At 41.3% G+C, this 21,391-nt stretch overlaps 1 long non-coding RNA gene across 7 annotated transcripts in view; it reads right to left on the reverse strand.

Moving 5' to 3' along the window:
* LOC135174038 (uncharacterized) overlaps positions 1-21,391 on the reverse strand; it is a 198,486-nt gene that overhangs the window by 149,076 nt on the left and 28,019 nt on the right. For 3 of the 7 annotated variants that reach the window (XR_010301705.1, XR_010301742.1, XR_010301758.1), the window contains exons 5-7: positions 18,284-18,464; positions 13,647-13,784; positions 11,027-11,126 (exon numbers count right to left, since the gene is read on the reverse strand). This is a non-coding gene — a long non-coding RNA (uncharacterized LOC135174038). Of the gene's footprint in view, positions 1-3,921; positions 4,015-6,890; positions 7,759-9,056; positions 10,109-11,026; positions 11,127-13,646; positions 13,785-18,283; positions 18,465-21,391 lie in introns of those variants that run through there. The other 4 variants (XR_010301806.1, XR_010301778.1, XR_010301825.1 and 1 more) reach the window with 4 other exon arrangements.

The following is a 21,391-nucleotide window of genomic DNA, read 5'->3' on the forward strand; positions in this document are numbered from 1 at the left end:
AGAAAGTGGCATCAGAGTATTTGGTCAGTAGGATCCAGCTTTCCAAATGTTCCTAGTGGCTTTGCAAAAGGATTGCTCTTCCTTTGGATGGCCTTTCTCTTGCTGCCTGAAGTTCTCAGTTCTTAACTGTGGTAGGCAATGTGGAAATAATATAGCTCACACAAAGGGATAAGTCTTGGTCTTACCACATATGCATGTATATGATTTAGCTTCTTTTTTTTTTTTTCCAGGTTGACTTTCTCTATTTTGGAGCAAAAGAACTCCTGTGGCAGATAAAAATAGATGACACCAAATCAGCAATGATACTGACTTTAGTCAAATTAAATGCAAGGAGGTCATTTTTTTAAACTACAAGAAGCTAATTCACTGATTGCTAAAAACTGTTAATTAATAATTTATGTCTCAAGTATTAAACTACATATGGGATGAGTTACTGGGTAAAGTAAGGAACCATAAACTTGCAACTCTTACTCTCTACCAAGTCTGTGCTAAGTTTTGACCTGTGTAACATCTACCTCTTAGTTGTTTTCGAGATTAAAGTACAGAAATAGACAAATGATTTATGAATCATCATTAAAGTAGCCCCATGGCAGGGCAGTTGGAACTAGATGATCCTTGAGGTCCCTTCGAGCCCTGACAGTTCTGTGATTCTATATTCTATGAAATGGTGATGCACAGAACTAGTACATAGAAAATAGAAATATCCTAAGCCACAACTGGAGCCATTATTCCTTCACTTACAGATTGTGATGGCTTTGCCTCTCCTTTTTTGGCCTATTTAACAGCTTTTCTTTTTTTTCCACACAAACATACATACACATAGATGTACATACACATATTTGCTCCTTACTATTGATAATTGTCTGGGGCTTCAGAAAGGATTCAGCCTAGTTTGAAACAATCTATGGCAATAGAAAAAGATGGAGAACCCAAAGGTCTAGGAGATAAAGTTCGTAATGAGATTCTTCATCATAACAACAAATATAAGCACAATGCTCAGTTCAGTTTTTCTGCCAAGATATCAACCATTTTCATGCTCTGCCACATGCTTTTATGCCACAAGATGTAAGGCTTAGAAGGTCAATTTTACAGCTGGGAAATGAAGGCACAGTGAAGACTAAGACTTTCTAAGCAAAGGCACCCAGTTTGAGGCATCTGGGCCCTGAATAATAAAGGCCTGAAAGCTCCAAAATTACTACAAACAGAACTGCAGGCCACCGAGTTCTGAAGGCCCAGCAAACAAGCTGTCCTCAAATTTACCAAATGAGCAGCAAGCTTGCTTTGAAAATGCCAACCAAAAAAACATGCTGCACATCAGATTTGGGTTTACTGCCTCAAAGCTCTGTTTCCATTCCCTCTGGCTTTTTTTTTTTTTTTTTTTTTTTTTGAGTAGAACTGGATCCTGAGGGCATGACTGGCTAGGGCTGGGTGCTAGGTTGGACTGGATGATCTTGGAGGTCTCTTCCAACCTGCTTGATTCTATGATTCTATGGTCCCCGCTTTAGGCTCTGCTACTGTCCTCTGCAAGAGGCAGCTATGGAAGCAAGCCAAAGATTCTCCCCAAACCACACAGAGAGCATCCAGCGGAGGATGAACTCCAAACTGGCACTGGAAAACACTAATCGCCAACACCTCAGCAGTGCCTGCTGTGGATCGGTCGCCTAGATTCCAGCAGAACTACTGCTTCATATACCATGTACCACCAGGGACACTGGCTTGGACTGATCTAAGGGGAAGAGTGCCACCTACTGAACCACCACCACGAGCTATCAGTTCTTGCAGCTCAGGAGAATGTTGTTCCATGGAGAGCCTGGACACAATTTGAAGAAATTTGTTTGCCACAAATTTGAGCTAGAAAACAAATATACACAATCGCATTGGAACCGAGTAAAAAGATAGGGCTGCATCATACAGCAGATGTTGCTAAGCGTTACCAGGCAGTGCCGGTACATGCCTGCGACTGTCATGCATATGTCAGCGCACAAGAAAATAATGTGCCTATTAAAGATACTGAATCATGATATTCACTTGACTAGGGAAAAACCAGGCTGAGCTTTTTCACTTGATCATTCAGCAGTCACGTTGATGAAGCCCGCTAGAGAAGAGGACATAGTACTAAATCACGCAAAACAAAAAACAGAGTTTAAGCAGCTCCCTTTCAAAAGTACTTTTCAGTACCTTTATGGGTGGTTTTGTTTTAATCTTGGGATCCATCAGTCTGTCTACACAATTTCATAACTATTATGCAGCTGCTTAGCTTGCACTGCTGAAATACTTCCACAGTTCACTCAGTATGTCCTGTTTTATTTACAACCACCATCAAAATCACCTGGAACTGACATTTTTCATGTAGAATCCATTATGTGGCATACTGCCATATTTACATCAACATCTGAAGATATATAGAAGACCATACTGGAAAACCCAGCCAGGACTTTTCAGTCCTGAACATCTTCTGAAGTAATATAGAATTAAGACCTAGTAATATAGAATTAAGCATTTGAACCTCAAACATTTTCAAAAAGAACCATTTAAAAGAAAAAATAAACAGCAGACTTGAAATGGTTAACCATTTTATTATTCACATTGCATTCATAGTAAATTGTGTAATGGTTTTCATGTCTTAATTACTTAAATTTTATATTGAGCTATAGTGATATTATCTCTCTTTTTGTCTCCACACAATTGTATTTCATAATAGCTTTTATTAGGGCCTACATGAATGGAATTTAAAATGAAGACATCATTTCTGTTACTTCTGCAGTCGAGAAAAGAAAGCGCTTTGCTGATATTTGGCGTGAAAAGTGCTTTCCTTTGTGTTTTATGACATATAGCAAGTTGTATTAGTTAGGGATATATTTTGAGCAGTAAGGTAACTAAGAGGAGTACAGAGCACTTCTGTCACTTTTAGAAACTCCACTGTGCTCTGAAAGTGTAATGGGGGAACCCCTAGAAATACTCCCCCTAGAAAAACTTGGTCTACTCTTTGAAGTAGAAATCAAGATGTCCACTATCTTCCTCAACAGAAACACTGGAGAAACAGATACATAAGACAAAGGGGTGTTTAGACAATCTGCCTACCTACCTTTGAAAGTGAGGTCAGCTCCTCTGCCTCACTCACAAACTCCACTGCCAGCAGTGCCTGCTTTAATACCATTACAAATGCCTCCAGGTTCATGTTGCTCTTGCATTCAGGGTGAGTCCTTGAAAACAGCTGCTAAGGCTCTTCCTTCACCTTTAAGAAATCCTTCCTAAAGTCTGCCTTCTACCAGCACACCTACACACAACCTGTGTGTAGGACGTGTAAATACATCTAAAGAAATGTTTGTTTTGAATTGTTAACAGAATTTCTATGACATGTACATCCAAGGCTTAGACACACAAACAAGATTCCACAGGGTAACAAGTTTTTGCTGACCTGCAAGAACTCCCTGGGTGCACGATATTCCCCCCACAGCAAATGCAAGGTGAGTCAAGCTGGCTTCCCACACCTGCACAGTGCACTATGTCAACTCCAACTACCATGCATCTGTTGCAGACTAAGAGGACACAGCATGGCTAGCTACCATACATCAACAGGCACTTGGCAACCATTTTGTGTGCAACTTGCTCATCCAAACTTATTATTGCTACACTGACATTTCCAATGGGTAGTTTTGGAGCTGAAATAAAATTACTTAAAATGTGTGGCTGAACACATACAATGACACTTTTAAAAAATGAAGATAATGAAGGATAAGTTGAATCTGTTTGTGCTATCAAAAACAAACACCCAAAAACCCCCAACAAACAACAAACCGACGAACTGTAGACAGATAGGCTTGTGCTTATTCCTTCAATAAATTTCACTTTTAAATCCTGTTTGCAAAAGTTTTCGTGGCACCTGAATATATTGACAAGCATCACTTATAGTTCTTAGGCCAATAGGAGGTGTCAGCAGGAAAGAGTAGGCAAAGAGCACCATTCGAGGTCATCAATAACAAATTAAACAAAATCTGAATTTCACTCATTTCTCTGCAAACAGAAGCACAGAAGCATAGAATTGTCAGGGTTGGAAGTGACTGCAAGGATCATCTAGTCCCAACCCCCCTGCCACGGGTAGGGACACTTTCCAATAGAGCAGGTTGCCCAGAGCCACATCCAGCCTGCCCTTAAAAACTTCAAGAGATGAGGTTTCCACCACTTCTTTGAGCAGCCCACTCCAGTGTCTCACCACCTTTATGGTGAAGACCTTCTCCCTAATGTCTAATCTAAATCTACTGTCCTCCAGCTTGGATCTATTCCCCCTAGTCCTGTCACTACCCAACATCCTAAAAAGTCCTTCACCATAGATGTTTATGAGTCTTAATCATAGAATCAACCAGGTTGGAAAAGACCTCCAAGATCATCCAGTCCAGCCCTAGCCAAGCAACTAGACCATAGCACTAAGTGCCTCATCCAAGCTTTTCTTGAACACCTCCAGGGACGGTGCCTCCACCACCACCCTGGGCAGCCCATTCCAATGGCAAATCACTCTCTCTGGCAAGAATCATAGAATCAACCAGGTTGGAAGAGACCTCCAAGATCATCCAGTCCAACCCATCATCCAGACCTATCCAGTCAACTTCTTTCTAACATCCAGCCTATATCTCCCACAGCACAACTTGAGACTGTGTCCCCTTGTTCTGTTGCTGGTTGCCTGGCAGAAGAGATCAATCACCTGGCTACAACCTCCCAGTCTTGCTATTCAAATTGTGAGACAAATTCTGCCTTCAGTTATCATGTCAGTAACCAAAGGAAGAATTTGGTTTTAAATTTCCTTCCCTCAGTGCCAAAAAGTAGTGAATTGTCACCTTATTGCACACCTGAGCTCTTTGTACAACTGCCATAAATTACTTAGCAGTTTCATTCAGTCTTTCTCTTGCAAAACAAAGTGTCTTCAATGCTTATCTCCAAGAACAGTTGCTCATTCTGAGTTGCTTTTTTTTTAATTCTGAAGACTGGTTCATTTTTTCTCTTTTTCCTCTTTTGTTTTTTTTTTATTAACATGTCCACACTGTTACTAAACATAAAGGGTTTCTTAGGGAACCAATTTTACCACATTTGTTTGGGTGTTATATGGATGTTCAGAATAGAAATCAAGAGTACAAAAATAGATTTCCTTGATTTATGAGACATTCCTGTTTTCAATTCACCATCAGTATGTGCAGACACGATGCAGTCAAGAAATGAAGCATCTGGTTCTCCCACGTTTCATTTATGAACTTTAGCACCAGATGTAAATCATTCATAAAATCCCAAAGTGTTGGAAGAGTCTCTTCCTTCATTTTAACAAACATATACTCCAAGTACTGTACCTAACACTTCACATCATTTATTACAAATGATGGGATCTGAATTTTAATGACTTCTAGAAATAAATTTCAAGGAATAAAAGAAGAAGAAAAACAGGTGACTGTAGTATTCCTTGTTTCTGACTGCGAATTCTCTTTGAAACCAAAAGATGTCACATTAAGTTACCGAAAACAAAGTCTACATATTACCTGCATACCGAATGTTTTGAAGAGAACAAATCTATTAGCTTATAACTATTCTTCTCCCAAATCTTTTCCATTAGTATCACATTCGTGTCAGAAAATGCTGATTCAACCCCAAATCTCGATTGCTTTCCTATTCTCATCCACCAATCACCCTTCGTCTCCTCCTTCAATTCTTCTTTCAGTCCTGTTTTGATTAGAGAGCCTCTTTTGCCTGTCTCTCAACATCTGTAATCTCCTCCTGCTCCCTTACCACTCTTTTGTTTCACTATGTGCATTGAATTTCACAGAATAAGTTACACTTTGGGAATTAAGCATCTGCCAAAATTATTACAGGATCAAGACCTATTCTTTATGTTAAGAAAACCTTTCCTCTTCTCTGCATACAAGAATCTTTTCAATGAAATGCATTAGACAATTATTTGAACAGTGAATAACACTTTTCTGGTCCTTTCAAAATGCAATATTTCTAATATATTAATTGAGCTGCAGAATTACCAGGCATGCATTTCATGCACTTACAACACAGAGGGCTGAGGAACTGCAAAGAAAGTACAGCAGCAGATATAACAAGAAGGCTCCTTTGTGAAGGATCCTTTGCTAGAAAAACCTTTACGTGGGGGGGACACAGAAGCTGAGAGGATTCACAGAACTGAACATACTCCTCAGCTCTGCACTCTTTCCTACACCTTCTCCACTCAGCTGCTTTGCAGGGTGTCACTCAGGGCAGCTGTCTTTGTTGTTCTTTCTCTCATTTTACAGTTGTTGCACTTCTACATTTCTAAAGGAATGGGCATAATTAGCTTAAGTGTACAGACATCAGCAGGAGAAATTTTATTGTAACATTCACATAGCTCAAGTAGTAACAAATCCCTATATAAATTTTCTTATTAATAAAAAGCCTAAATTTCTTATAACTAAAGCACTAATCACTACAGTAACTGAGAATCTAAAGTCCTAAATACACAACATTTGGCTTGAGACAAGGAAGATGCTTTCCACTAGAGGCCAGGCTGTGGGTAGCCCACATGAATTAAGGCCGTGGAGCCGCCTCCAGATAGCCCTCAGACTGACGTGCAGCACTTTTTGCAGAGACATGCTGGGAACATAGCAAGTTGCTTTAAGTAGGCTGGGAACACAGCAGCGGCAGATTCATGGGCTGCAAATCTCACGCAGAGATCACAGCTGTGACTGCAGCCCATAGTTTATAGTACAAGCTGTAGATCAGTTGCTCTGCTGCCTTGAACTCTTGGGTGAAGAAGGGTCCTTTCCAGTCTCCTGCAGACTTGTTCTACAGCACAAACACCAATTGTTCAGCCCCTGCTCAGGGGCAGAGGGAGAACTGGAGCTTGGGTTAGTCCTTGAAACAAACAAACAAAAAAAAAACCCCAACCAAACAAAACAAAAAAGAAAATAATCTCTTGCAGGCAAAACTCAGCAACTTCTGAAGCAGGGCAGACATTCAACAGCGCAGGCACCCATATTGCAGTATACCGTTTAAAGCACCAAATAGACAATAGTGTATCAAATCAAAACTTCAAGGGAGATTCAAGGCACAATCTGAATGCTGAAGCTGAAATCTGGCTTGAACGTGGGGACTTAACATCTCCATTCCTGAGAAATGTGATTCTGTGGCCCAGCCAGCACCCATGAGTGATATTAGAGTGACCACCAAGCCTATTCCTGCCTAACCAGAGGGTCACCAGGCCCCTTAGCCTTTGTCTCACTCCCATTACACCTGTTATGCACCATGAGGACTCATCAGTGATAATAGGAGGAGGATCTTTCTGCCCAGTCAGGCACAGCTTGGGGCTTCTGCCTTCCCTGGAGTGGCTTAAAAAGGGGAGTGGGCAGGGAGGGCAGAGTGGTCACACCTGGGGTGGGAGGAGACTCCAACGGAACCCAGGTGGTCTTGGTTTGGGGGAAAAAGAGGAAATGTGGGGTGGGAACAGGGCAGATTGTTCTCCAAAGAGGGAGATGGAGAGGAAAAGGAAGCAGAGGAAAGGAGGAAGAGAGGGGAAAGAGGAGATGGAGACGAAAGGAAGGAAATGTGGGAGAAGGGAGATGAAAGCAAAACAAAACCAACAAACAAACAAACAAACCTAAAAACATCTCTGGACTGTAGTGTTTGCATTGAAACCAGCCTTTTCATGCCTAACCCTTTGTCATTTCTGCTTGGAGTAGTAACCAGACATCTTTACCAGCTCACTATGTTGGCTGAAGAAGAGCAAGTCACACCTGTCTAAGAAAAAATGAGGAAACAAAGAGGAAAACTAAGAAATAAAAATGAAAAACAAATACAAATTACAAATATAAATACACAAAGTGTGAGGTCTTTCAACAAATTCTCCATGGGATGCGTTCCTGTGTGACCTGAGCTACATTTTATGGTCCTGCTCTGGCAGGGGGTTGGACTGAATGATCTATGGAGGTCCCTTCCAACCCTTATGATCCTGTAATTCAGTATCCTGTAGTGATGCCATGTGCTCAGCATCTCAGCCTCCTACATCACCCTGAAGATGCCATTGCCAGGAATATCACAGTATCACAGTATTATCAGGGTTGGAAGAGACTTCACAGATCATCAAGTCCAACCCTTTACCACAGAGCTCAAGGCTAGACCATGGCACCAAGTGCCACGTCTAATCTTGCCTTGAACAGCTCCAGGGACGGTGACTCCACCACCTCCCCGGGCAGCCCATTCCAGTGTCCAATGACTCTCTCAGTGAAGAACTTTCTCCTCACCTCGAGCCTAAACTTCCCCTGGCGCAGCCTGAGGCTGTGTCCTCTCGTTCTGGTGCTGGCCACCTGAGAGAAGAGAGCAACCTCCTCCTGGCCACAACCACCCTTCAGGTAGTTGTAGACAGCAATGAGGTCACCCCTGAGCCTCCTCTTCTCCAGGCTAAACAATCCCAGCTCCCTCAGCCTGAGACCCTGCTGGGACATCAGTTACAGGCCACAGTGTCTACAGTCCACCAGTATCACCCCTCTGCAGTCATGGAATCTTCTGGCTGGTGTTAAAGGTGAACTGCCCCAAAGATCATAAAAAACTTTAAGGTTGTCTACATTAACTGAAAGCAAATTTTGTTAAATGCAAAGTTCTAATGTCCCCTCATTTTTTTTTTAACTATCAAATCTTACAATATCACAGAAAAATATCAAGATTGTTTTTCTCATTTAAAAATAAGATTATATTTTCTTGTAGAAATTCCTTTCATATTTTGCCTTTTCATTCCTACAAGCTTTCCTTACAGCCCTGAATTCATCTAATTCATTACTTTGTGTAGACTGATAAGCCTTTGGTCACTGTTGCCATGTGTAAATATATAAAGATGATCATCTGCACTCTAAGAGGCTTTGCTGTGAAGATGATAGTTGCAAAACTTGTGCCACTTGCTGCATTACAAGAGTACTAAAGGTGAAACTACACATATATTTATAAGGATACTATAGAATCATAGAATCAGCCAGGTTGGAAGAGACCTCCAAGATCATCCAGTCCAACTGTTGTGAAAGGGTTTTGTTTGGGTTTTAGGGGATTAAATATGAGGCCAAATTTAAAAGGGCTTTAAATAATTTAATATTATATACAAAGAGAATCCCCCCTGCCCAAACTTATATACAGTTAACCTACACAAGTTCTTAGTATGCAGTTGTGAAATTGCTTTACAGAATGTCTATTTACAGCAGGAATCAGGAATTTAGCAGAGGTTTGGAAAGGATTTGGATAGAGTCTTGTGGCATGAAAGTGCCACTGGTAAGGACTCTGAAAGTCTATGCTGCTCAAATCAAGATTGCTCAGTTACTCACTGGCTGGAGTCACAGTCTTGGTGATCCCAAATCTGTGTGGCAAAAGCCATGTTGTTGATCCTCGTGGGTCTGAATAGTTCAGTTCAGGTATTATTGGGGTGCACTGTCCAAGGAGGTGTGGGAGAACTCTCCTGCAGCAGGATGAGAGCTGGTAAACTTGAGAACTCGTGCTGGGAGATGTCCTTGAGCTGGAAGCTACAATGAGCAACCCACACACACCTGCAGGGGGCTGGGCCTGCCGGCCCCTGGGGCGGACACAGCTACCGGGGGCTGAGCCTGCCAGCCCCCTGGGGTGGAAAGCACAGGTTGTTTTGGCACAGGGCAACCGATCTGCACCTTGCACGTGGCTCTGGGCCAGTCTGTACTGTCCACTCGTGCCAGCCCCAAACCGATTGTACACACCTCCTCTGAGCACTATATAAGAAGCTTCGTTACCCCAATAAAGTGTACTGCTGCATAGAAGCTGCTGGGTCGACTCGTCAGTACCCCGATCTCGCCTCTCACCAGCCTCCTGACTCCGACAAGGAGGCTGCACGGGCACAATCGAGCCGGGAAGGACGGGCTGGAGCGGCGGCTGGCCAGGAGTGCCTTGGTCGGTGGTTCCCTGGGCCGGTGCGCAGTGCCGTGGGCTGGAAAGCATGCAGCGGCGATGGCCCCAAAGGCGACAAAGCGGCTAGGAGCGGTGGGTGGAGGAGGGTGGCAGGAACACGGAATTGTCCTTTTCATGAGATGTGGGCCCGAGATTGATGGTCCCTTTGGCCACGATACTGTCCAATGAGCATCTGGCAGCAGGCCAAAACATGCCAAATAAGGGAGGGTCCACAGGTCTGACACCCCCAAATATGGAGGGGGCCCAGGCGGGCCCACACCCTAGGCGCGTGAGCTTATACAACTTGTTTGCCTCAACCTTGCAAGCGAGGGCAGGCCAGACCCAGAGGAGCCAGGCTTATTGTGCTCCCCTGTCCACTCAATTTGTTTTCCCCTGGTTTGGACAGAAAAACACCCCTTGGGGGGAAAACATGCCCTGGCAAGAATAGACTTGCAAACACGGCCACTTGGGCCCATGTGGCCCCCCACCACACCAACCTAGCACCCAGCCCTAGCCAGTCAACTGCACCATGGCACTAAGTGCCCCAGCCAGGCTTTTCTTGAACACCTCCAGGGATGGTGCCTCCACCACCTCCCTGGGCAGCCCATTCCAATGGCAAATCACTCTCTCTGGGAAGAACTTCCTCCTAACATCCAGCCTATATTTCCCCCAGCACAACTTGAGACTGTCCCTTTGTTCTCTTGCTGGTTGCCTGGGAGAAGAGACCAACCCCACCTGGCTACAACCTCCCTTCAGGTAGTTGTAGACAGCAATGAGGTCAGCCCTGAGCCTCCTCTTCTCCAGGCTAAACAACCCCAGCTCCCTCAGCCTCTCCTCATAGGGTTTGTGCTCCAGGCCCCTCACCAGCTTTGTTGCCCTTCTCTGGACACATTCCAGCACCTCAACATCTCTCTTGAATTGAGGGGCCCAGATCTGTACACAGTACTCAAGGTGTGGCCTGACCAGTGCTGAGTACAGGGGCAGAATAACCTCCCTTGTCCTTCTGGCCACACTGTTCCTGATGCAGGCCAGGATGCCAAACTTGTTTTAACTAAGTTTTTGGTTAACACTCGTTCACATTCTGCAAGCCTTATTCATGTGGAATGAGTACCTCTTTCCATAAGGATTTCCCAGGAACCTCATCAGACCAGTTATGATGCATGATTCTTCTTACTGCCGATGAGATTTTGGCTTCTCTGTTCTGAAGGTCTCTAATGGAAAACAGTAGAAAATAGACATATCATTAACATGATTTTAATTGCACCTAAACATCATCATATTTCCAAAATAAGCATGACTCTTACACCTTTGCCATCTTTTTTCCTTTTCTCTTTTTCCCTTTATCTATGTTGGCAATGCAGTCAAAGGGAAAAACAGGCCCCAAAAATCAAAGCCAATTCAGATAAATGACTAGTCATGCCTGCTGTTTGAGCAACAATGTCGATTTGATTTTATTCCTTACTTTTCTACTATGTCAGAGGCTGCAGCCTAAGTCTTTTAGAAACCTACATGCACAACTTACAGTCTCATCTTATTCCCACTGTGCTTGGGTGGTCTGTCTGAAGCTAACAAAGGCAGGAATACCACCTCCTTGATCCATAATGTGCTCATCCATTTCACTTGTCTCTTCATACATCTCAGGATAATGATTTATTTGCAGAGGTGAAGCTAGGAAAACCTCCCTCCTTCCAAACACATGTATGCATACTTTTATAAACTGGCTGAAATATTCAGTAACTTCCCAGAGGGGAATGGGTTTTCCCCTCCCTTGCCTATGTGTTTTATACAGTTTCCATTATTATTTGATGAATGTGTTATGACACACTATTTACCTCGGTCAGCAGCTCTGGGGAGCTTTGTGCAGCTTTGGTCCCCACCTCTGCCACCCACTAGATATTTCACAAATAAATCACATCCCTAGATTAAGACAATGTAGTTTGGTACTGAAAAGGAAGAAGAGAGCTAGGACGAGATGTGCAGGAGGAGGTTTTGGTTTCATTCCTCTCTTTCACTTCTGATCATGCAGATCTTATTCTCAGCCTGGAACAGTAGCTCTGCCTCAGTCAACTTCTTTTTTACCTTTCAGGGCCAAGAAGACATTTTCTGTTCACTGTGCTAACTCCCCATATTTGATATTTCCAGAGAAATATTCAGAGCACACTTTTCAACATAGGCGGGAGCAAGTCTAAGGAGGTCTGCTGCACTACATATATTTTCAAGCATTTAATCTTTTTCTAGAGCAGGAAGTGTGTCAGTATGTACTGTATGAAAGCAGGCCTGCAGACCTGTCCTGATGCAAATAAAATACATATATTTAAGGTGGATGCTCACAGACAGTTTTGTATGGACTTGCTCAATAGTGCATTACAGTTCAAAATTTGTGGGGAGGAGAAGGAGTTACTCTCCAAAGCAGTCACCAAATGATGTTACTGCAGCAATTGCACAGAGACTCAAAACAAGAGCTGCTAGAGAAACACTTGGTGTCATTGTAATTTCCTTCTGTACACATTTGATGCCGAAATCCAGAAAGGACATCAGAGGAGAGTCTGCAGACACAATGAGTGATTTGGAAAGCCTTTTGAAATCAGTGATGTAGATGTGCATGCACAAATGTGTGTAACAGAATGGAGCAATATCAAATCTAATTAAGCCTGCTCTCTTGAAAATTACTGAAAAGCAGATCCTTCCCAGAGTCACAGGCTGATTTTCCAAAACCAAACACAACCAGAAGCTCAAATTAAATGAGGTTTATGAGAAAAAGTGGTCGGCTGGACCAAGTGAAAAGTGTTTTAGAAAACACTACCATTCCAAACACTGCCTTGCTAGTCCCACAAACACATAACAGTGTCTGTGGAAATGGCAATAAAAGAACACAGACACAGTATTGTTGATTCCAAGCATCCAAAACACATGGATGTCTTTGCTGTAAATTAAATAGCTGAGAGTTGTAAGTTATATACTTTTTGTTCTATGTTCTAAGTGTATTACGATAGAGGCATATCACTACAAGACAAAGGCTGTTAATGTTTCTTTCCCTGTGACTTCAGGGTGCCCAACAGCTCCCAGTTCTGTTGGTGAAAAGCATCTTTGAACAACACTCAAAAGTATGTCATAGCTGCCAGTACTGTCTTCTCACCAGTTTCATACTCAGGTAGCCAGTCCTTGCAATCCTTCTTTGAGCTCACTAACAACGGCAGCTTGATGAGATACTTCCTTCAGGGACAGTGTGTGCCTAGTGCTCATTGCCTTTCCCCAGCCTCATACATTTCCATAGAATTCTTAAGGCTTTTGTACTCCTTATTTCCTTTCACATTCAACAGAGGAGATGAGACCTATCCTCTTTTATCAAGGCTTCCAGGACAGGCTTCACCCTTCAGGTAAGATAAGCTACCTGCAAAGAAAGTTGAGCAGTCACAGACCTCCTGTTCTAGTAGCTCTAAATATTCGACCTCTGTGTAAGGTGGCAGAAGCCACTACTGATTTGTATTTTGTGTATCTGTTGTGGTTTTAGGCCCAGCCATAGCCAAGCCCCATAGGCTGAGATAAGGAGAGTTGTAAAAAGAAAAGAGCAGGAATAACAATGATACAAATTAAGCAAAATATAAAGGGAGTGATATAAAATGCAAACAGTTCACCCAGCACTGCTGATGCTTTCAGGCACTTTCTAATGCTTTCCAACACTTTCTCATGCTTTCCTTGCACCCCAGAACCCACCAACACCAGAAACCCACCTTGCCTGCCCAGGCCAGTTGTCCTCTTATATAGCAGGCATCATCTTGTATGGTATGGAATATCCCATTGACTGGTTCAGCTGGCTGTCTTGAGTGTGTGGATACTCCCAATTCCTCGTGAATGGAATTAACCCTATCCTAGCCAAACCCAAGACAATGTTGTAGAATAAAAGTCAGTTAAAGAGCGGTGCCTATAAATTGGATCTGCAGATGTAACAAAACATTTCCCATCTCTTGCAGGCCTTTGTAACATAACACCTAACTCTCCTATCTTCTGTGCTATTAGAATGAAAAATAAATGTGTCCTTATTTACATGTCCTAATCTCAAAAATATGAAATGTGAGTATTTCCCTATGAGTACAGAAGTCCAGTAGCAAGAACCCAGTAAAAGTACTGCTGCAAATTCCTGTATCAAGGAAAAAAAACCTGACAAATCATTGTCAGACACAAAATGTAGAAAAATGAGCTGTATAAAGAATGCAATGCTGTATTATGAAGGATTATATGACTAGATAGCATTATGCAAAAAAAAAAAAGTTGGTATGCCAATGTAAGTTGATGTGGCACCCTCTACAGATGATATCCCAGCAACAGTATGAAAAGCAAAGAAGAACATAGAAAAATCTCTACAAAAAAAATTAGTGATAAGAATTAGTTACTGGGAGAAAAAAAATGAGGAACATCAGTTTGATTTGCACACTGACTCATGTAAATAGTGGTTCTTCAGGATGACACTGGTCAGGCCACACCTTGAGTACTGTGTCCAGATCTGGGCTCCTCAATTCAAGAGAGATGTTGAGATACTGGAACGTGTCCAGAGAAGGGTGACAAAGCTGGTGAGGGGCCTGGAACACAAACCCTATGAGGAGAGGCTGAGGGAGCTGGGGTTGTTTAGCCTGGAGAAGAGGAGGCTCAGGGGGGACCTCATTGCTGTCTATAACTACCGGAAGGGAGGTTGCAGCCAGGTGGGGTTGGTCTCTCCTGCCAGGCAACCAGCAATAGAACAAGGGGACACAGTCTCAGGTTGTGCTGTGAGAGATATAGGCTGGATGTTAGAAAGAAGTTCTTCCCAGAGAGAGTGATTTGCCATTGGAATGGGCTGCCCAGGGAGGTGGTGGAGTCACCGTCCCTGGAGGTGTTCAAGAAAAGCCTGGATGAGGCACTTAGTGCCATGGTCTAGTTGAGTGGCTAGGGCTGGGTGATAGGTTGGACTGGATGATCTTGGAGGTCTCTTCCAACCTGGCTGATTGTATGATATTTCTATAATTTATTGAGTCTAGATTGTTATGCTGGTTTTGTGCTCCTGTGCCTTTGTTTCTCCTCTGTCCTGTTGAAGACAAAATCAAATGCACCTCAACATGCCAAAATATTGCCATTTACAGAGTTTGCTAAACACTAAAAACAATTAAGGAGAAGCAGATGGAGTATATTTATTACTGTCCTGATTAAAAGTTAAAAAATAACTTAAAAAAACCCCAACACCACAAAACCAAGATAATATTCTATGAAAATCATCAATCTAAAAACCCAGAGATTATGGACACTTAAATGTTGAATCAATGGGGAGGGAAATTATGCAATTGTGTGCTGCGATAATTTGTCATTCTTCCCCTTTACAAATTTTAGTGTTCATAAGAAATACTGTTAAAACTTTGGGGAATAACATCAGTTTATTTCATCAGAAGACAAACGAAGCACCAATCTCTTAGAAATGTTTATCCTGTAGCCTTCATTTCTCCTGTCATAGAATCATAGAATCATAGAATCAACCAGGTTGGAAGAGACCTCCAAGATCATCCAGTCCAACCTATCAGAGTCAGAGTAATACCAGTTCATACTTATCAGTCAGAGTAATACCAGTTCATTTATCAGCTTTATTCTCTCTCTGTCCAGTGTAATTCCTCAGCAAGGGGAAGATAATTATTGCTATAGTTAGTCTGGAATCACAAGCAGGATGTTTGGCTGACCAGTACATAATCTTGCTGAAGAATAATTAAAACAAAGTAATTTTTTTTAGCCACTTACTCATTTTCATTAAACTTACAAGAATTTAAATAGTGACTTCCACTCTGCAGTCAATTTTGTCAAAACTGAAGCTTGTTTTAAATTAGCAAAGAAACAGACAGTACAGGTGCATCAACCTTTATTCTTGCAGGAGTTCCAGCAAGAATTGAAGTGTGTCTAGCAAGGAGAATAATCTGAGCACCCAGAATGAGGTTATAAATTAAACTACAGTAATTTGTTTAACCTAGGCAAAAATTAAAGCTTTTCAATGGGAAAAAAAGCTCTCCAAAAATACCTAGCATGGACCCTTCTTTCATAAAGAAGTTATGCCATGAAACAAAATCTATTTTGCAGCGGCTTTGTATTTCAGTTCCCTATTCCCAGACCAGTTTCTGTCAGTGTGCTTCATGACATCTTGTGCCACACAACATAAAGTCTCTGTTGCCATCTCATACTTCCACTGTCTCTCCCAAATTCACACAGATTATCCAGCTATATAACCCTCCAGAACCCCCTGTGACTGCAGAGTGGGGAGCTGGATGTATTGTGCTGAGCTGAGAGCCATAGAAGCACTAATAGGCTGGCCAGTCCAGGTGTACAGAGCAGGTGATGGCAGAGCCAGCATTACAGTGCTCTCTGAAGGAAGCAAGAGACAAATCCCTACTTGGTAAATCCAACAACTTTTATGAAATGCATTAAGAACACTCTGAGACCTACACTACTTCAACAAATATAAGAATGTGTCTTACAAAGGGGTAGAAAGCTGATAGCCAGGCAAACATCATGACAGCATGTCTTAAAAAAGACTAAGATGAGGAAGCTCACATTCACTTGATTGTAAATTATTTCCTGTCACTGCACTGTGTTTCTGTGACCTTAGTCATTTAATATGTTTGCTTTTCCCTATGTTGTCTGATAGAGGCTTGGCAGCCACTCTCCCTGTGATGATGACTCAGTGTGCTGCTTTTCCTCTCTTAGTCTATGAAACACATCATTTGATGTGACTAACACAGCTCATTTTGATGAGTCACAAAGCCAGGAAATGTAAAGAAGATGCAGTTTGCTAAAGAATGCAGTTCAAATAAACGTTTTTAAAAAACCCCAAACCAAACAAGTATAAAAATATAATTATCCATCTCAAACCCGTGCGTTTGGTATAACTCAGGTCTACCTGCATGCCTGGTACCAAGTTATTCTTCTCTTACGTGAAATCAGTAGCGTTAACATTCTTGGTAGTATATCTGATTAAACTGGGAAAAGGGTCAGGAGAATATGTGGAAGGGCATTCTCTCTGTCCATGTTACGAGCCTGACACCCATTTTCCTGGGCCATCCTCAGAAAGCTGATCCTCTCTTTGAAATTTCCAATGTACAGTCTGTAACTGCTGCCCTTATTTCAGTGCATGTTTTTAAAAACTTTGTTCTAATCTAATGGGTCCAGTTAAAAACAAAAATCAGCAGTCACCTGTGCTTACAAAGAAAAAAATGCCCAGACACACAAAGACTCTGAGCCCACTTCTTTTTTTCACCCTAGGGCAATAAACACAAAACTATTCTTCATCAACACATGGTTAATACTACATAGGAAGGGAAATCTATGCTGATTTTCACGTTTCTTCTTTGAAGATCATTTATAATTAGGAAAATGTCCTGGTTTGAACTAGAAGAGAACTAAGTCAATTTGGTGATTTTACTTTCCATCTCAGGCTATTCTAAGTAACTGGACTTTCTGAAATGAACAGCATGTTTTTGCAGACATTGCTTGCCTCTAGCAGTGGTGACACTTGGTGTTCCTAGCCAGTACCAAGGACTGGTATGCAGGACAAGGTCACTACTAAATCTTGTGTGGAAGAGCAAAGTAAAATGCCACACCTGCAGGGAGGAGAAGAGAGTTCAGGTGACTCTAAACTGATTAGAGGTGTTTAATTCCATATATGTCATATTCAATAGAAAGCTCAGGGCACAAAAGGCTCAAGTCTTCTCTTTCCTTCAGTGGCTGGCATCTGAGGAGGACCCTGTTCTGCCTTGGATCCTGAATCACATGTTCCTGAATACAGTTCAGAAGTCATCTCCTGAATCTGGTTCCTGTCAGGTGCTGAAACCTGGTATGTGACTTTCGATGCACTACCAGTGATGATGGTGATGTAACTGCCACATTGTTTGGGTTGTGTTTAAAATCAGTTTCTTGCATATATTGCATTCATCTGTCTATCTATCCATCTATCCACACACATCTATTTATATCTATTTAATTTTATTCTTTTCATTAACATAGTTTTAGTTTTCACTTCCAATCAACAAGTCTCCATTATTCCCTTTCTCTTCCCTTTGAGAAGAGAGAGGAGTTAATAGAAAGCATCTGTCAGTTGTTTAGTGGTCAATCCAGCCCTAATCCTTGACAGAAATGAAACAGTCAGGGAAATGCAGTTGCCACAACTTTCCTTCTCCCTCTGACCTCAAGCAACCAGAAACTCCTCCAACAAGAAGAGGGATGGGGGTGGAGAAGAGCCAAGACAATACTGCTGCTCTTCCACACAGCTTTTTAGCATTGCTTTACTAGAGTGAAGAAAAATTCCTCTGCTACAGCCACTGCTTCATCAAGGACACGGAGAGGTTACAGAGTCTTTCATTACCTTTGCGTTCCTTAGAATATAGGAAAGTTTCTTCATTATCTCCTTTGAGAAAACCAGCAGTTCAAAGAGCAGGGGTGCAATAAGTGTTTTCCCCCCACCTCTCCTTCTATCACTCCAGAAGTTTGCATTGCCACACCGAGTAGATGTGTCTAGTTTTAATCCTCTTTCCTTTTCTCAGATGCTAATGGGAGAAAACAACAAAGATAGTCAGACAGTATCTCAGAAATCAGCATTCACTGCAGAAAGGAAACAGGAGCTCTGTGTAATGAAGCAGAGACCATTTGGACTGGACATTTGTAAGAGCCAAACTGACCCCCTTGGCAATTCTTTTCAAAATAAAGGATACTATAGCTGTATATAGTTAGATGTCAGACCACTGTCAAGCAATGGAGGAATGCAGAGCACTGTCACTGCAACCTTTTTCTTTGTAAAGGCAGAGCCAGAGTTGAACCAAGCAGCCATCATTATTGTGACCACATGCATGCATTGTAGAATACTTTTCTGAATAAAAATAATGTGCTTATTTGAAAATAAAGCATGATTTAGGTTTTGGATTTTTTTTGTTGGTGTTTTTTTCTTTTTTTAAGGAAATAGCAGAGAACAAAGTGCATAAGGCCAAACTTTCTAATAAATGAGATTTATTATGGGAAAAAAGTCCAATAATTGCATTTTCAGGGGAAAGGTCATTATTACTTAGAAAGAGGTTAATAGAACAATATTAATAGCTTTTTACAGGGCAAAAGAGATAGATGCAGTATTAATATGAATGAAAACAAGAATGAGGATGCTCCCTGTTACTAAAGTTTAGACTAAAAATTTAGAAGGTCAAATTCATCTTTCTCATTCCCCTGAATAAAGAATTAGGCAGTCTAAAATGTTATCAAGACTTTTCATGCAGTGAGTCTAACAGAAAGTAGCTGAAATAAAGTGATCAAAAGTTTTAGCCTGAAGCCAACAATTAGAAGCAAGGCTCAAATTCTGTGTCTCTGGGAGACTCTAAGGCAAGATTGTTGAAGATAAAAGTCAACATGACTCCATCACTGAACTTTACTAAAGGAATTGCAGCAATTCTATTTTCCCAATATTTTAGATTACACTAATTTTCTAAAGTAATGGAAAATTGCCAGAGATAAAATATAATTTGCAATATACATTAATAATAATGTTACATTACACATCTGTAATGCATTTCATGCAAAAGTCTTAAAGTACTTTATAAACACTTAATTAATCCTCCCAACACCCTAGGAAATAAATTATTTTCTCAACCACTTCCCAACTGGAGAAACTAAGGCAGAAGCAATTTAAAGCAAATCATTTGCCTTGAGCTATTTAATGACCAGGACTGGTTACAAAGCAAAAACATAGGAATGTAGAGGGTGTGTACAAAAAAATTACTGCCAAACCCAAGTAATTTTTTAGTCAAAGTAAAAAATCTCCTGAAATCTCCTGCATGCTTCCTCAGTTTTGAGCATTTGGCAATTTACTTAAGCACTTTTGAATATCTCTAAATCCAGGAAAATATATCATCTACCAACATATTTGACATAGAAAACCAAACAAATCAAAGTGTCTATTCAAAAACCATGTTGCAAATATCTGCTTGTCCTCAGTGGCTAAAATTAGCTAAATAAGAAGAAAAATAAACTGTGAGAATCTTGATTTTTCAATCCCTGAGTTTGACCACGAATACCAATTTTCTCTTTTAGATAGTCTTGAGTGAGGAAGAAGAGAGAAATACAAAGGTGATTATAAAGACAGTTATTAGCAACTGTCATACACATGTGTAAACTATTAGCATGGTTTAACTATAAGACTAAGCAGGATTTGTCTAACTAGTAATTCCATCCTGAATACACTCAGCAGTACCACACCAGGACTCACAATTATGTAAGTTTGCTATTAAAATGCAAGTTGGAATCTACTGTTAAATCTCCATAGTGACGAATATACTGAAAAGCTGTCCTACTTCTGAAGATTAAATTGACTTTATTTTTGGTTATTGTATTTAAACACTGTAACTTGCTTTACTGAACTCTCATTAATTCAGTTTTACTTTACCAAGCACCTCAGACAAGAGAATTTGCTTGAAGTCACAGTCAAGCTGGGAAACACACATATTTAGGACATCTTTTTGGAATACTGTAATTAGAAGTATAAGTATTTGAAGTCAAAGCTCATAATTGTGCATAACGAGGGAAAACTGAGGAATCATTTTGTTGAGTGTTTTGGCTGTAAAGAGAGCTGCCAATCCCACCAGTTTGAGGAAGTTTCATAGCAGATGTCTAGATAGTATATGGGGTTCAGTTTTGCCACGGAATTAAACAAAGAAATTATGCAAGGGCTACAATATCTATAAAATCCTGATGTTACATTTATTTTACTAGTAGTAGTGTATTGTATAGTCATTTGAGGAAGAGATTACCTAATATAATGTAGTGGGGGAGATTAATGTAAGAGATTAACTCTTCAGCCCTTACTCTTATACTATGTTCTTTATATACTAATCAGGTAAAAAAATGGATAGTAGCATTTTAAAGGCTTCTTTTCTTGTGATCTATTTCTGTGAGTGAAAAGATGATGTCTAGCCTTCCTCACACTGGATTCATTGCTTTGGTATAGGAAAGGGCTTTTGGAAGAAAACCTCAATGTTAAGTCAAGGCAAATTAAACTCAGTGCAAAAGGCGTAATGTGAACAGAAGACAATAACACGTGAGAACATATAAGGGCTTAATTTCCCATTAATGAAGCAAGACTGGGTGAAAGCTAATAAATCACAGCAGCATAGCACCACGTGGAAATCCCTGTCTTACCTAGATGGAAGTCATGTCCGATGACTGCTGCAAAACAAACCCCCAGATCTCTTAGTATTAGTAAGGTACCCATTCGCCACAGTTTTTACAAGGCACAATGAAAGTCCATGGAGTACAGACTTGCATGAATTTTGGCTATCGCAGTGCAGGCAGTCTGCAGAGAATCACACAAATAGTTCAGTTTCCTTAGCTGCTGCCAACAAAAGCAGCCAAGAGAGAAGGACACACAGATCTGGGTTTCCTCCCCAGCTTTGCCACCTCATCAGGAAATCGCTGCCCTCTAATTCCTCTGATT

This window comes from Pogoniulus pusillus, chromosome 1, assembly GCF_015220805.1.
Source record: "Pogoniulus pusillus isolate bPogPus1 chromosome 1, bPogPus1.pri, whole genome shotgun sequence".
NCBI classification, from domain to species: domain Eukaryota; kingdom Metazoa; phylum Chordata; class Aves; order Piciformes; family Lybiidae; genus Pogoniulus; species Pogoniulus pusillus.